This window comes from Canis lupus, chromosome 5 (genome assembly GCF_003254725.2).
Source record: "Canis lupus dingo isolate Sandy chromosome 5, ASM325472v2, whole genome shotgun sequence".
Lineage (NCBI taxonomy): Eukaryota > Metazoa > Chordata > Mammalia > Carnivora > Canidae > Canis > Canis lupus.
In genome coordinates, this window is record NC_064247.1 from 3990139 (window position 1) to 4004750 (window position 14612).

At 35.7% G+C, this 14612-nt stretch overlaps 1 long non-coding RNA gene and 1 other non-coding gene across 3 annotated transcripts in view; both read right to left on the reverse strand.

Annotated features, from left to right (window-relative positions):
* LOC112671053 (uncharacterized) overlaps positions 1-14612 on the reverse strand; it is a 113377-nt gene that overhangs the window by 44648 nt on the left and 54117 nt on the right. The window lies entirely within an intron of this gene.
* On the reverse strand, positions 13710-13816 carry LOC112671566 (U6 spliceosomal RNA). Its single transcript, XR_003143696.1, has one exon. It is a non-coding gene; the product is annotated as a U6 spliceosomal RNA (small nuclear RNA).

Genomic DNA, 14612 nt, shown 5'->3' on the forward strand with positions numbered 1-14612 from the left:
TCATGCTAACATGTAATGTCTTAATTTTGTGGTATGTTTGCTCCGTATAAAATGCTGATTGGCAATTCTGAAACATATTGTGCCATTTCTTTCTGTGCTACATAGTTTCTGATGAGAAATCTCACTGTTTGAAGCAGTTTTCCACTATGGTTAAAGTATCATTTTTCCATGACCGTTTTCAGGATTTTCTCCTGTGACTTTAGTTTTCTAATTCTAATGTGTCTTGACATAGATTTTTTTTTGTTGTTATCTTGTTTGGGATTGACTCAGCTTCTTAAATTAGTAAGTTCATGTCTCTTGCCAAGTTTTCAGTCATCATTTCTTTGAGTACTTTTTAATTCCTGCCCTCTTTATTCTTTCTTTCTGGAAATTCAATGATATGAAGCTTAAATTATTTTGTTATATCCCAAAATGTCTCTGAGTGCTCTATTTATTTATTTCTGATCTATTTTTCACTGTTCAGATAGGGTGATTTTACTCTTCTATAATTAAGTTAACTGATTCTGTCTTTTATTCCTTCCATTATGCTGTCGAGTCCATCCAATGAGCTTTTTTATTTTGGTTATTATATTTTTCAGTTCTAAAATTCCATGTGGTCTTTTATATCTTCCATTTGTTTGCTATGCCTATTTTTTCTGAGGTTCTATATATTTTCATTTGTTTCACATATGTCCATAATTCTTCATGGAAGCATTTATAGCATAACTGCCTGAAAAATTTTGTCAGATAATTCTAATGTGTCTGTCATTTTTGTGTTGCCATATATTGATTGCTTTTTTTATACACTTTGAATTCTTCCTGCTTCTTGGTATGACAAATGATTTTTTTATTGAAATTTGGGCATATTTGTATTATGTTATAAAAATGGATCTTAGCTAAACTTTCCATTTTATCTGATTTTCCCTGAGACTGCTCCAGTAAGAGGAAGGATATATGACACCTTGTCACTGCCAGTTAGAGGTAGACGTCCAGGTTTCCCATTTGGCCTTCATTGATAGAGAGACTTCCCATTACTGTTGGGCAGGGTGGTAGTTTGCATCCTTATGTGATATCCATTGATATTTTAGTGGTAGTGGCCTCACTGCCAGTGAGTGATGACAAAAATCCTAACTCTCCATTGGGCTTCCATAATGCTACCAAAGTGAGAAGAGAGAGGGGTATCATATTACTGGCAGGTGGGGATGGAAATCCAGGCTCCTCACATGGTCTTCATTGACATCATGGTGAGGATGCCTTGTCATCAGCCATTGAAGATGAAAGTCTTATCATCCCAATCGGCCTTTTCTGACATTATCCAAGTAGGGGTATTAAAGTGTCTCATTAGAGCCACATTAGGGTGGGAGTTTATGCTCCTCACTTGTCCTTTACTGGTAGAAATGGGGGTGGGCCACAGTTTCTTCTGTGGCTACAGTAAAGGAGTTATTATGTAAAAGTTTTAGATCTTGCTAGACTCCTCTGTCCTGAATTTTAGCTAGAGAGCAGGCTTTTGTTGGGGTTTTTATTTATCCTGCACTCATTGACATTTCTGCATTCTGGTTTCTCCAGCAACAAGCTTGGGACCAGCATGCCATTTCTTAGGCCCAAAGACCCTAAGAAGTCAATATTTTTCTCTCCACTTTTCAGAGTCTTATGTTTGTCTTATGTATAATATTTTGGTGTTTTAGTTCAATTTAATAGAAGTAATCAGAAAGAGTACTAAGCTGTTTTAAAATCAAAACTTAGGGGATCCCTGGGTGGCGCAGCGGTTTAGCGCCTGCCTTTGGCCCAGGGCGCGATCCTGGAGACCCGGGATCGAATCTCAGGTCGGGCTCCCGGTGCATGGAGCCTGCTTCTCCCTCTGCCTATGTCTCTGCCTCTCTCTCTCTCTCTCTCTCTCTGTGTGTGTGTGTGTGTGTGTGTGTGACTATCATAAATAAATAAAAATTAAAAAAAAATAAAAAAATAAAATCAAAACTTAGTATAACAAGAATGAGATTATATAAAGTTGCAGGCATCTCAGATCAAGCAATAAAATCAATTAGTGTTGTTGCATGTTTCTGAAGTATCAGTTTTCTGTGCTCTTAAGATTTACATTAAATAACAGGAAATGTTTTGTTTTCCTGTTAAGGTGTATGGTTTAATCTGGAAGACCAAGAGGACAAAAAGTTCATCATTTCAGGTAACTCCATGAAACTGCAGTTACCCACTTACTCAGGAGTCATATATTGTTGTATATCATAACAAATGACCAGCGGTGGAGAATTAACTTGATCTCAAAACTTCTTAGAAAAATCCTGTTGCCTCTTTACCCCTATGTCTTCCTCCAATTGACATTCCTCCTTTCCTAGGATTAGAAAGAGATAAAGCCAACTTTTCTTTCTCATTAACTTCTGAATGGGCAAGTCATTCCTAGGGATAGAATAATACAGGAAAGAAAGTTACTTCCACCTAAATTACAACCCTAGATACCAATCTTCTTCACCATGTGAGCACTGTCTTCCTTAGCAATACTGGGCTTGAAAGGTAAGGAGAAGGGAAAGTTGTGAGAAGCAGACAGAGACTGTGTCATTAAGCAGAAAATAGTAATTTAGAAATTGACTTAAGAAGGGATCCAGAAAAATGTAGCCAAGTCAACTTGGGGAATAAAAAAACAAAACAAAAGTCAGTGACTCACATCAAAACAACTAGCCTACATTCCATCAAATTTCCCTCCTACTGTCACCAAGATTATAGAATGAGGTTTATCTTCACAAATAACCTTCCAACTATTTATTGTTATTTCAAAAGCTTTTCTTAGAGACCACCCTTAGTGTTGATGTTAACCTTATTCCCCCTTTAAAAAGTGCTTAAGATCAAAGAAAAGTAAAACAAAAAATACCAAAAGCAAGAGGCAATGTAAAAACCATAATCAGAAAAATACATATATGACATTAAATACTTCTATTATTCAGGAAAACTAAAAATGAAAGGAAGTTAGTAGCCCCTTTAAATTAGGAAAATATGAGGCACCTGGGTGGTTCAGTCAGTTAAGAGTCTGCCTTTGGCTCAGGTCATGATCCCAGGATCCTGGGGTCAAGCCCTGCACTGGGCTCCCCTCTCAACAGGGAGCCTACTTCTCCCTCTGCCTTATGCTCTCCATGCTTGTGCACTTATGCGTTCTGTCAAGTAAACAAATCTTAAAAAAAAAATACTTATTAAACTGGGAAAATGCAACAAAAACTATTTTAGAAGAGAAGACAGATACTTAATAAAGGGCAGAAATCTATAAGATGAAAAGTAAACATTTATTTTCATAACAAATATATATAATAAATAATAAATGCATCCTACACATGCACAAACTTGAAAATACTAGGTAATATATATAAATACTTCACATGTTTCGCTGAGCTGGCATGAAATAAGGATTTGAAAGATAAACAAAGCAATGAATAAGCTTGATATGATAAACATATAAAGAATAATGTTAGGGAGCGGAACAGTCCTGACATGTCATTTCATGTGGTGGGAATTTCACTGGAGTAACACTTTTGACTTCTCTTTAATTCTAATTCAACACACTCTTCTCTAAGGGATTAATCTGACTGTTCAGTGTAGAAGGAAAAAAATGTGACATGTAGCTGCTAGACCCTTCCTCTTCAATTTCTCTTAGAACCAAGATTCCAACAGGGACCACATGGCTTTACTACTCTATGCCATAATTTGATCATTAGAGCCACTACCATTATCAGAGAGGTGTGTGTGACCAGCATTCCCTGTGACCAGATGGATAATTCTGCCCAAACCTGAGATTTAGTGTTAAAACATTTATTTTCCCATGACTATCAGCCATATTCTCGAACATTAGCTTGATCATTATAGAAGTGATAGTTTGGATTCCATCTGTCAAATTTTTGTTTTATTTTTTGATTGCTACCAGAACTCTTATGGAGAAGACAGGTGTATTATTGTTGGCTCCCCTCTAAAGTCCAACAACCACTTGAGAAGCATGTGTTATTTAAATTCACAAGGGCACTTATGAAAATCTACAACATACTAAGTACTAACAACGCAAGTTTCAAAAAATTTCAAGGAATTGTAACATACACAATATATTTTTGTTTAACTAAAAAGTCACTTAACAGAAATCAATAAGTAAAGGGAAATCATTTTTTAAAAGCTATTTCTGAAATTATGAAATAAAACATTTTAAAATGTTATGGGATACAGTTAGAGTGGTACTTAGGACACATTTCTGATCTTAAAGCTATAGAAGAAAAGAACAAAGAATAAAAAGAGGAAATAATAATGAAGAAGTTTTTAAAAGTGCATAATAAATATGAAGAAAGACAAAGTAAGGGCATAACTTAAGACCAATCATTAAGAAAATAGAAAAAAAAGATAATGAAGAATTGGTAAAACAACTATAAAAAACAGTGTCTTTTCCTCAAAATCTTAAAAATTGAACTACCATATGACCCAGCAATCCCACTCTTGGATATATATCTAAAAGAATTGAAATTAGTTTCTTGAAAAGATATCTGCATAAACATGCTCATTATAGCATTATTCACAATAGCCAAGACATGGAAACCACTTAAGTGTCTGTCAACGGATGAATGGATAAAGAAGATGTGAGATATATAAATATATATATATATATATACACATATATATTTAAAGCAGAATATTATTCAGCAATAGGAAAGATGGAAATCCGCCATGTGTGGCAATGTGGATAAACCTTGAAGGCATTATGCGAAGCGAGACAAGTCAGAGAAGGACAAATATTGTACAATTTCACTTGTATGGTGAAAACTGAACTTGTAAAAATAGGATAGAATGGTAGGAGGTACGAGGTGGGGGAGTTGGGAAGATATTGTTTAAGGGTGCAAACTTACAACTAGTAGATAAATTCTGGAAATATAATGAACAACATAGTGATTATACTCAGAAACACTAAATTATAAACTTCAAAGTTCCTAAGAGACTAGATTCTAGCTTTTCACAACACAAAAAATAATAAATATGTGATATAATATAGTTGTTAGCTAGCATTACTGTAATCTGATTATAATATATAAATGTATTAAGCCAACATGTTGTATATCTTAAATTTAACACAATGTTATATGTCAATTATATCTCAATTAAAAAAATTAAGATAATGAAAATCAGCAAAGCCAAAAAAGCATCTAGAAAAAGGCCAATAAAATTCACATATTTATAATGAGAATAAAAAAAGAGAGAGAGAATACTGCGACCACTACCAGCAACAAAATAAAGTGAAGTATTAAGTATCTTTATAGGTATTACTGGAGATATAGCAAAAATTAAAATGATTATACGTATTATGAAAAACTTCATGCCACTAAATTATAAGGCATAATTAAAGCATTAAGAAAAGATAATTTCTGAGAAAAATTTGGTTACTAACACTAATTGAAAAAGAAGTAGGAAACATCAAAGTCATATAACCTTATAATCATTTTTAATTGAATCAGTGGTTAATCTTTCTATAAGGAAAATGCCAGGTCCAAACAGGCAAGTTCTACCTAAAATTAAAAGAAAAAAGAAAAACAAATTAACTATAGATAAATGTTTTCAAATTACTTTAAAAGAGGAAAAACACCCTTTTTATGCAATTGGCATTTCCTTTTTTCTAAAATCTGACAGGGAGGGTACAAGAAAGACAAATTACAGGCAAATTTTAATAATGAATCATGACTTAAAATCCTGAAACAAATATTAGCAAACCAAATCAAGCAATTTCTAGTAAGAATATAGTAATGGCCAGATTAGATTACATCTAAGGAATGCCCAATATGATTGGGAAAAAATTAGATTTGAAATGGGAGGATAACTTGTATCGGATTAACTATCACATAGCTAACAATTATAAGCTCTGGAAAATTATATAAAAACTAAAGTCACAGAAGTGAATGGCAAAGCTAGGCAGAAATTTAGAGGATTACATATTTGAAAGCCTGGAAGTGCACTGAGGGAGAATCAAGTTTATATGTTGTGTCACTCAGGGTTCTCCAAAGAAATAGAACCCCCCCTTCAAAAAAAGAAATAGAACCCATAGTATATATATGTGTGTGTGTATATATATTGCATAAAATAAATTCTTGCATAAATAGACAAACATAAATGTGTGTGTGTGTGTGTGTCTGTGTGTTTAGAGACACAGACAGACGTGTTTCTGTTGGCTCACACCACTGTGGAGTCTGGCAAATCTGAAATCTGAATAACCACATGCAGAAGAATGAAACTGGACCCCTATCTTATGCTGCTCACAAAAATCACTCAAAATGGATTAAGGACTTGAACTTAAGAACTAAAACTGTAGGGGATCCCCAAGTGGCTCAGGAGTTTAGCACCTGCCTTCAGCCCAGGGTGTGATCCTGGAGTCCCAGGATCAAGTCCCACGTCAGGCTCCCTGCATGGAGCCTGCTTCTCCCTCTGCCTGTGTCTCTGCCTCTGTGTGTGTGTGTGTGTATGTGTGTGTGTGTGTGTGTGTGTGTGTCTCATGAATAAATAAATAAAATCTTAAAAAATAAAAATAAACTAAAAAAAAAAGAACTGAAACTGTAAAACTCCTAGAAGACACATAAGGAGAAAACTTCTTGACATTGATCTCAGCAATGACTTTTTTTGGGTTTTACACCAAAAGCAAAGAAACCAAAGCAAAAAGAAATAAGTGGGAGAATATCAAACTAAAAAGATTATCCATAGCAAAAGAAACCATCAACAAAATAAAAAGTCAACTTAACGGAATTGGAGAAAATATTTGCAAGCCACATATCTGATACAGGGTTAATATTCAAAATATATAAGGAACTCATCTCAAATAACTCAATACAAATAAAACAACTCAATTAAAAATCAGACAAAGCACTTGAATAGACGTCTTTTTGAAGAATGCATACAAATGACCAACAAATATAAGAAAAGATTCTCAACATCACTAATCATCAGGAAGATGCAAATCAAAACCACAATGCCAGCTTATACCTGTTAGGATGTCTATTAGCAAAAAGATAAAAGATAACAAATGTTGTCAAGGACATGCAGAATAGTGAGCCCTTATGCTCTCTGTTGGTAGGAATGCAAACTGGTGCAGTCACTACAGAAAACAGTAAGGGAGGTTTCTCAAGAAATTAAAAGAAGAACTACCACACGACCCAGCATCCCCACTTCTGGATATCCAGAGGAAACAAAATCCTCATCTTAAAGACATATCTATACTCTCATGTTCACTGCAGCATTATTTACAATAGCCAAGATATGGAAACAACCTCAGCGTCTATTGGCAGATAGAACACACACATACACACACACACACACAAACACACAGGAATATCTTCATCCTTAAAGAAAAAAAAGGAAATCTTGCCATTTGTGACAACATGAATGAATCTGGAGGGCATTATGCTAAATGAAATAAGGCAGACAAAGACAAATACTGCATAATACCACATACATGTGAAATGTAAAAAAAAAAAAAAACAATGTTGAACTAATAGAAACAGAGTAGAACAGTGGTTGCCAGGGACTCGGGGCGGGGGGAGGGGGGGATGGAAACAGGGAAAGGTTGATTAAAGGGTACAAACCGTCAGTTATAAGGTGACTAAGGTCTGAGGATCTAATGAGTGATATGGTTACTGTAGTTGGTAAATATGTATAATTGAAATTTGCTAAGAGAGTAGAACTAAAGTATTCTCACTCCTCCTAAGAAAAAGGTAAATATGTGAGGTGTTAATTATCTTGGGGGTATGGGAATCCTTTTGCAGTGTATGCATATAACAAATCATCACAATGTACACACCTTAAATATAATATAACACTTTGTCAATTGTACTTCAAAAAAGCTGGGAAAAAATAGTTGCACGTACACAGCATAACCCACATAGAGGTAAAATGTATGACAAAAATAGCACAAACGACTGGGTGGAAAGTGAGAGTATTTAAGAATCTTAATCTGCAGGGGAACCTGGGTGGCTCATTTGATCATCTCAACTTTTGGCTTCAGTTCAGGTCATGATCTTGGGGTCTTGATCAGCCCCCAAGTCAGGCTCTGCACTCAGCCAGGAGTCTGCTTGTCTCCCTTTTCCACTTCCCTTCCCCCTACTCTCTCCCTCTCTCTATCTTAAGTGAACAAATAAACCTTTTTTTAAAAAAGAATCTTAATCTAAAAAGTGCAATAATATTGTAAGGTAGACTGTGAAAAGGTAAAGCTATATATCATAAACCATATAGCAATCATTTAAAATGTAAAAAAAGGTTTTTGATATACTAAAAAATGGAATCTTAAAAATACTCAGTCCAAAAGGAGGTGGGAAAAGAAAAGGAAAGCAAATGAAAATGAATGAATGACACTGAGACAAATAGAAAACAGACAAGTTGGATGATTTAACCTTGAGCCTATAAACATTTATATTAAACATAAAGGGTGTAAACCATGGGTCATTACAGCCTGTTGTGATTTTTTGTTAATAAAATTTTACTGGAGGGGCACTTGGTTGGCTCAGACCATTAAACATCTGACTTCAGCTCAGGTCTTGATCCCAGAGTCCTGGGATCAAGTTCTGCAGGAGGCTCCCTGCTGTGTGGGGAGCTTGTTTCTCCATCTCCCTCTACGTGCCACACTCCCTGCTTCTGCTCTCTCTCTCTCTCTCTCTCTTTGTCAAATAAATAAAATATTTTTTAAAAATTTACTGGACATACAATACAGACATGCCCATTCACTTACGTGTGGTCTAAGCAGCTTTCATGCTATAATAGCAGAGTTTAGCAGTTTCAACAGAGACTGTATGATCCAAAAGCCTAAAATATTACGATCTGGCCATTTCAGAGATACTTTGTTGACCGTTGGTCTATATATTTCAATTTAAAGCCAGATTCTCAAATCAGACTTAAGAAAAACAGCTAAATGTGATCTGCAAGAAACCCACCTTAAATATAAAGAGATTGATAAGTTAGAAGTGGACTTCCAATAAAAAAATATACAAAAAAATAAATAAATAAATGTTTGGTAGAATTCCTCTGTGGGGAAAAAAAAAAGAAAAAAAGAAGTGGAAGACAGAAAAGGTGATGCCAATAAACATTCATTATAAGCCATTCACTCATGGCTAAGATAACATCAGATGAGGTAGACTTCATAACGAGTATTATCACCAAAGATAAAAAAGAATATTTCCTAAGGATAAAATTGTCACTTCGCTAAAAAAATAACATATTTAAAAAAATAACATATTTAAAATGTGTATGCATTTAATAACAGATGCAAAATATATAAAGCAAAAACAAACATAATTGAAATGAGAAATGGACAAATCTACAATTTTTTTTGTTCAGATTTTATTTATTTATTCATGAGAGAGAGAGAGAGAGAGAGGCAGAGACACAGGCAGAGGGAGAAGCAGGCTCCATGCAAGGAGCCCAAGGCAGGACTTGATCCCGGGTCTCCAGGATCATGCCCTGGGCTGAAGGCAGCGCTAAACCGCTGTGCCACCGGGGCTGCCCCAAGTCTACAATTATAATGGGAGATATCAACACTCCTATCAGGAAGTGATAGACAGGACAGATAGAAAATTAGTAAACAAAAAGACTTGAACAACACTATCAACCAACTTGACATAATTGATAGTAATGAATATTTTATCCCCAAACACCAGAATTCGCATTGGAGTGTTGGCGGAACATTCACCACTATTGGTTCCAATCAGCATAGTTATTAGTAGCAGATCTCTGTAGTTCAAAAGGGTCTTTGGAGTTTACAGACGCCAAGACTGTGATTTCCTTTTCTCTTTCCGGAAGTTTATAGTTTCCACTGTACAACATGAGAGGAAGCTGAAAGCCTAATTGTTGGTCTCTTGTATACACTCTCATTTCTCTAAAAGTGACTCTTTCCAATTGGGACAGTCTCCCTCGAATTTCATGAGGGTTCACAGCATAAGCATATAAAACATCAATACTAATTATACTCAGCACTGAGAGCAATAAAAGCGGTGCACAGCAGTGGCCCGAACAGCTCTACCAGATGGTCACAGCACCTTCTGTGGTAAGCGACAGACAAGACAGTATCTCCCTCTCTCTCCCCCTCACCCCCACCAGAGAGTGTCAAGGAGTCACACTGTGGTCACTTGGCCTACTTGTCTGCCTGTGTGAACAGCTCCAGAAAATACTCAGTTTAAGACACGCATAACCCTTGCAGTTTGGCCTACTCAGCAGGAGGTTCAGGGATGCTCAGGGTCCGTGGCAATCTGCCTGCCCTGACACATAGTAATAAATCGGGTAGGTATTGATATAAAAACCGATGGACAAATAGATCAATGAAAACAGTGAACTCAGAGAAAGACCATGTATAGGTTAAAATCTAATATAGGATAAATATGGAAATAAAGCACCACAAATCAAAAGAGGAAGGATAGATTGTTTTGTATATGATGTTATACATCATGTATAAAAAGTAGAATCCAGGGGCGCCTGGCGGCTCAGTCAGTTAAAGCGTCTGCCTTCAGCTCAGGTCCATGATCTCTGGGTCCTGGGATGGAGCCACGTATTGGGCTTCCTCTTCAGCAAGGAGTCTGCTTCTCTCTCTCTCTCTCTCTCTCTCTCTCTCCCTCCCTCCCTCTCCCCCTTTCCATCACTCGTTCTTTCTCTCTCTCAATAAATAAAGAAAATCTTTTTTAAAAAAGTAGAATCCAGGGCAGCCTGGGTGGCCCAGGTGTTCAGCGCCACCTTCATCCCAGGGCATGACCCCGGGGTCCCGGGATCGAGTCCTACCTTGGGTTCCCTGCAAGGAGCCTGCTTCTCCCTCTGCCTGTGTCTCCACATCTCTCTCTCTCTCTCTCTCTCTCTCTCTGTCTCTCATGAATAAATAAAAGAAAAATGTTTTTAAAAAAATAAATAAAAATAAAAATAAAAAGTAGAATCCAGGTTAATGAAGGAGAAAATATAAAAGCAATAAAAGAAAATGTCAGAATATGTATTTGTGATTTAGAGGTAGGGAAGAATTGTCTTTAAAATACTTGAGAAAAAAAAGGAAAAAATACTTGAGAAGCACAAATCCTTGGGCAAAAATTTGTTGAATATAGTTATATCAAAATTAAGTATTTTTGTTTAATGAAAAGTAGTATGGATAGAGTTAATAGAGGAGTGACAGACTGTAAGAAAAAATTTGCAGTATCAAAACTGACAATGTAAAAATATACAAGGAATTCCTTTAAGTCCACAAGAGATAGATAACCCAAGAGAAAAAAGAGGGGCATGCATGTGAATAGGCAATTAAAACAGAACAAACCCCAAAAGGATAAGCAGATCAAAAGATGTTCAGACTCAGTCGTAATCATAGAAGCAAATGAAAACAATCATGAAATATTATCTTACCCCTGTTAGTTTAGTTGAAATATAAAACTAGGTGATGCCAACTATTAGTTGTATGTAAGGATATAGGCACTCTGTCAGTATATAGTCTAATCAAGTCTACACACACTCTGTGACCCAGCAAGTACCCTCCTAGGTATGTAGCCTGAAGAGAGGCTCCCATTGATCCACAGGTGTCATACATAAAAATGCCTGTTATGGGATCCCTGGGTGGCGCAGCGGTTTAGCGCCTGCCTTTGGCCCAGGGGTGATCCTGGAGACCCGGGATCGAATCCCACGTTGGGCTCCCAGTGCATGGAGCCTGCTTCTCCCTCTGCCTGTGTCTCTGCCTCTCTCTCTCTCTTTCTCTGTGACTATCATAAATAAATAAAAATTTTAAAAAATGCCTGTCGTTACCTTATTGTGATAGGAATTCAGAGCAATCTGGGTTCCCATCACTGACTGAAGAGTAGACAAGTTAGTTTTAGTGGATACACATGGAATCTTACAAAACATTTACAAAGACTGGGCTAGATGTGCATGGAGTACCATGGCTGGTACTTCAGTGCTAAGTAAAAGATGTAAAATGAGATCTGTGATTTATCACACTTCCACAAATTAATAAACAGGCACGCACGAAAAAGCACATAATCAAATATACTTCAAATAGAATCAAATAATACATATAATATGTATTACAATGATTGACAATGGTGAATGCAGAGAGTGAAACTTGAGAATGGGGACAAATGGGAATAGATAGATCGATGATAGATAGATGATAGATGGATATAGATAGATCAATAGATAGATAGATGATAGATAGATAGAAAATAAGTAAGAATACTTCTTTCTCTCTTGAACTAGTTTAAAATAGCCTCAACTGGGGAAAACAACATAAGGTAAAGCATACACGCAAGAAAGCATAAGTCTATAAAAACAAAGACAAATAACCCAATTTGAATAAAACAGAATGTTTCTAAAGCGGTAGCAGAAGAGAAGCCTGGAAATGTAAGTTGGTAGGCTGAATTTGGACTATTTTTATTTATTTTTATCTAAAAAATAAGACATAAACTTTGCTAATATTCAATACATGGATTGACCCTGGAACTGTAGCTCATAATTGAAGACATCTATATGGGATCTATATGGAAGAAAAAAATTTTGAAGCTCCAAATTCTCCTCAAATGTATCCTAAATTTTTCTGTCTCAGTATAGCTAACATCTACGGGCACTTCCTATGGCTCTGTGATGTCATTTCCTTTTGTAGCTATTAGTTCCCTGCCGTGTTTGTACTTTACTCAACCCAGGCTGTCTGATAACAGATGTGATTTCCAGCTGTGTCTATATACCAACCACAGCGGGTTCATTAATAACAATTATTAAGTACTTTATGTTATAAATCGAGCCTCTGGCAATAGAGAAAACATCCAGTCATTTGTTTTATGGCCTCTTGTCAGAGCTAACTATAAATTCCCATTATCTCAACATTATCAGCACTGCAAAATGAATCTAAGCATGAGTCATAAATAAAACTACCAAACAGCTCAATCACTCGGGAAAGAACAGAGCATAAATTAACACTTGACGATGTAATGTTATATATGAACTTAAATAATAGCTCAGGCCTTCTTGTCAGCTAATTATGTAAATTATTATTTTTAAGACTTACATTTGTATTTGCATGGCTGGTGCATTCATTTAGTCATACAATTAGAGTTCAATAAATATGCAGTCCATACATTGCCCTTCCATAACCTAAGAGTCCCTGCTGCTGATGTATGAAGTAGAGTGAAAATGAAGAGAGAGCTTTCAACTGGGAGAATGTCTCTTAGGACTATAGCAAGCAGTGGGGAAAAGTCACATTTTCCCTGAATAATACATTTGATAAGAGAAATCGTTAAATTTAAGAAAATTAATAGAAGAAGAGCAGCAAACTATATGCATTATTGGTTCCTGGGTGAAAGTCCATATGGATTTTCAGTTAATTGTAAAAATATTTATTTAGTTATCCCTCTGTGTTGGGTCCAAGCTGTCATAAATGATGAAGACAGAACAGAAAGATAAGCTGAACACATGAATTCAATTTTTAAGAGAAAAATAGCTAATAAACACATGAAAAATGCTGAAACTCACTAACAACCAACTCATGCAAACTAAAATTATGAGGTATTATTTTTCATGTTTTAAAAGCTAATTCCCCGTAGTGGGGAGAAAGCAGTGAAATTGGAAATTCAGTCATTTATTGCCAGGCATACAAAGGGGTTCAAACCTGAAAGGCCATTTGTCGTTGTCTACCAAGAGTTCTAAAAATGTCCATCATGTTTTTTTTTTAATTGAGGTATAACTGACATACAACATCATACTAGTTTCAGGTGTGAGACTGGATGGAATGCTTCATAAATTTGTGTGTCGTCCTTGCACAGGGGCCATGCTGATCTTCTCTGTATCATTCCAATCTTAGTATATGTGCTGCCAAAGCGAGCACAAGTGTTCATTACTTCCGATCAGTAATTCTAATTCTGGAAAATTTATCAGTTACAGATTTAGTACATGAATGTTAATGATGTAGAATTTATAATGGCAAAAAAAAAGAAATAGCAAATAATAAGGTTCATTATGGGAATGGGAAAATAGCTCAAATAAAGTCTAAAAGGAAATAGTCAAATAACTCACGGCACACCCACATGATGTGTGCCATCCAAAGTCATTTTGAGAAGATAATTTAACAGGAAAGTCCTCACAGAACACTTTTACTAGGTTATAAAATGTTATGTGTAGTATCATTTCCATTATTAACCATACTATGAAGTTTTTATACACATATTTACATATACAATACATAAGGCTAGAAGAAGTACCCTAAAATATTGTTTTTTCACACAATGGAACTGTGAATACTTTCATCCTAATTCTCTGTATTTTCTAAAATTTCTTTCAGCAAGAGAAATAATATACAACAAATTCAGTTAGTAAGGTTTTCTAATTTACATTTTTCCAGGCCCATCTGATCTTGCCTTTCACGAAGTTCAACATAAAACTGGCCAACTGCATTTTCCCACTGCCCCCAAATCATGCTCTGCCTCCTAAACAAAACTTTGCTCAAGTTACATGTCACGTATGCACTCAAGGTGACAAAATTAGCTGAGCAACATTAGAGTTGGAATCTTAATGAACTCAGTCTTCTGCCTAGAATCATGTAGAAACAGGAATACCCCCAAAATACCAGTCAAAAGTAATCACACACACCCAAAATCATCTTTTCCTTATGTCTTTTAAATTAC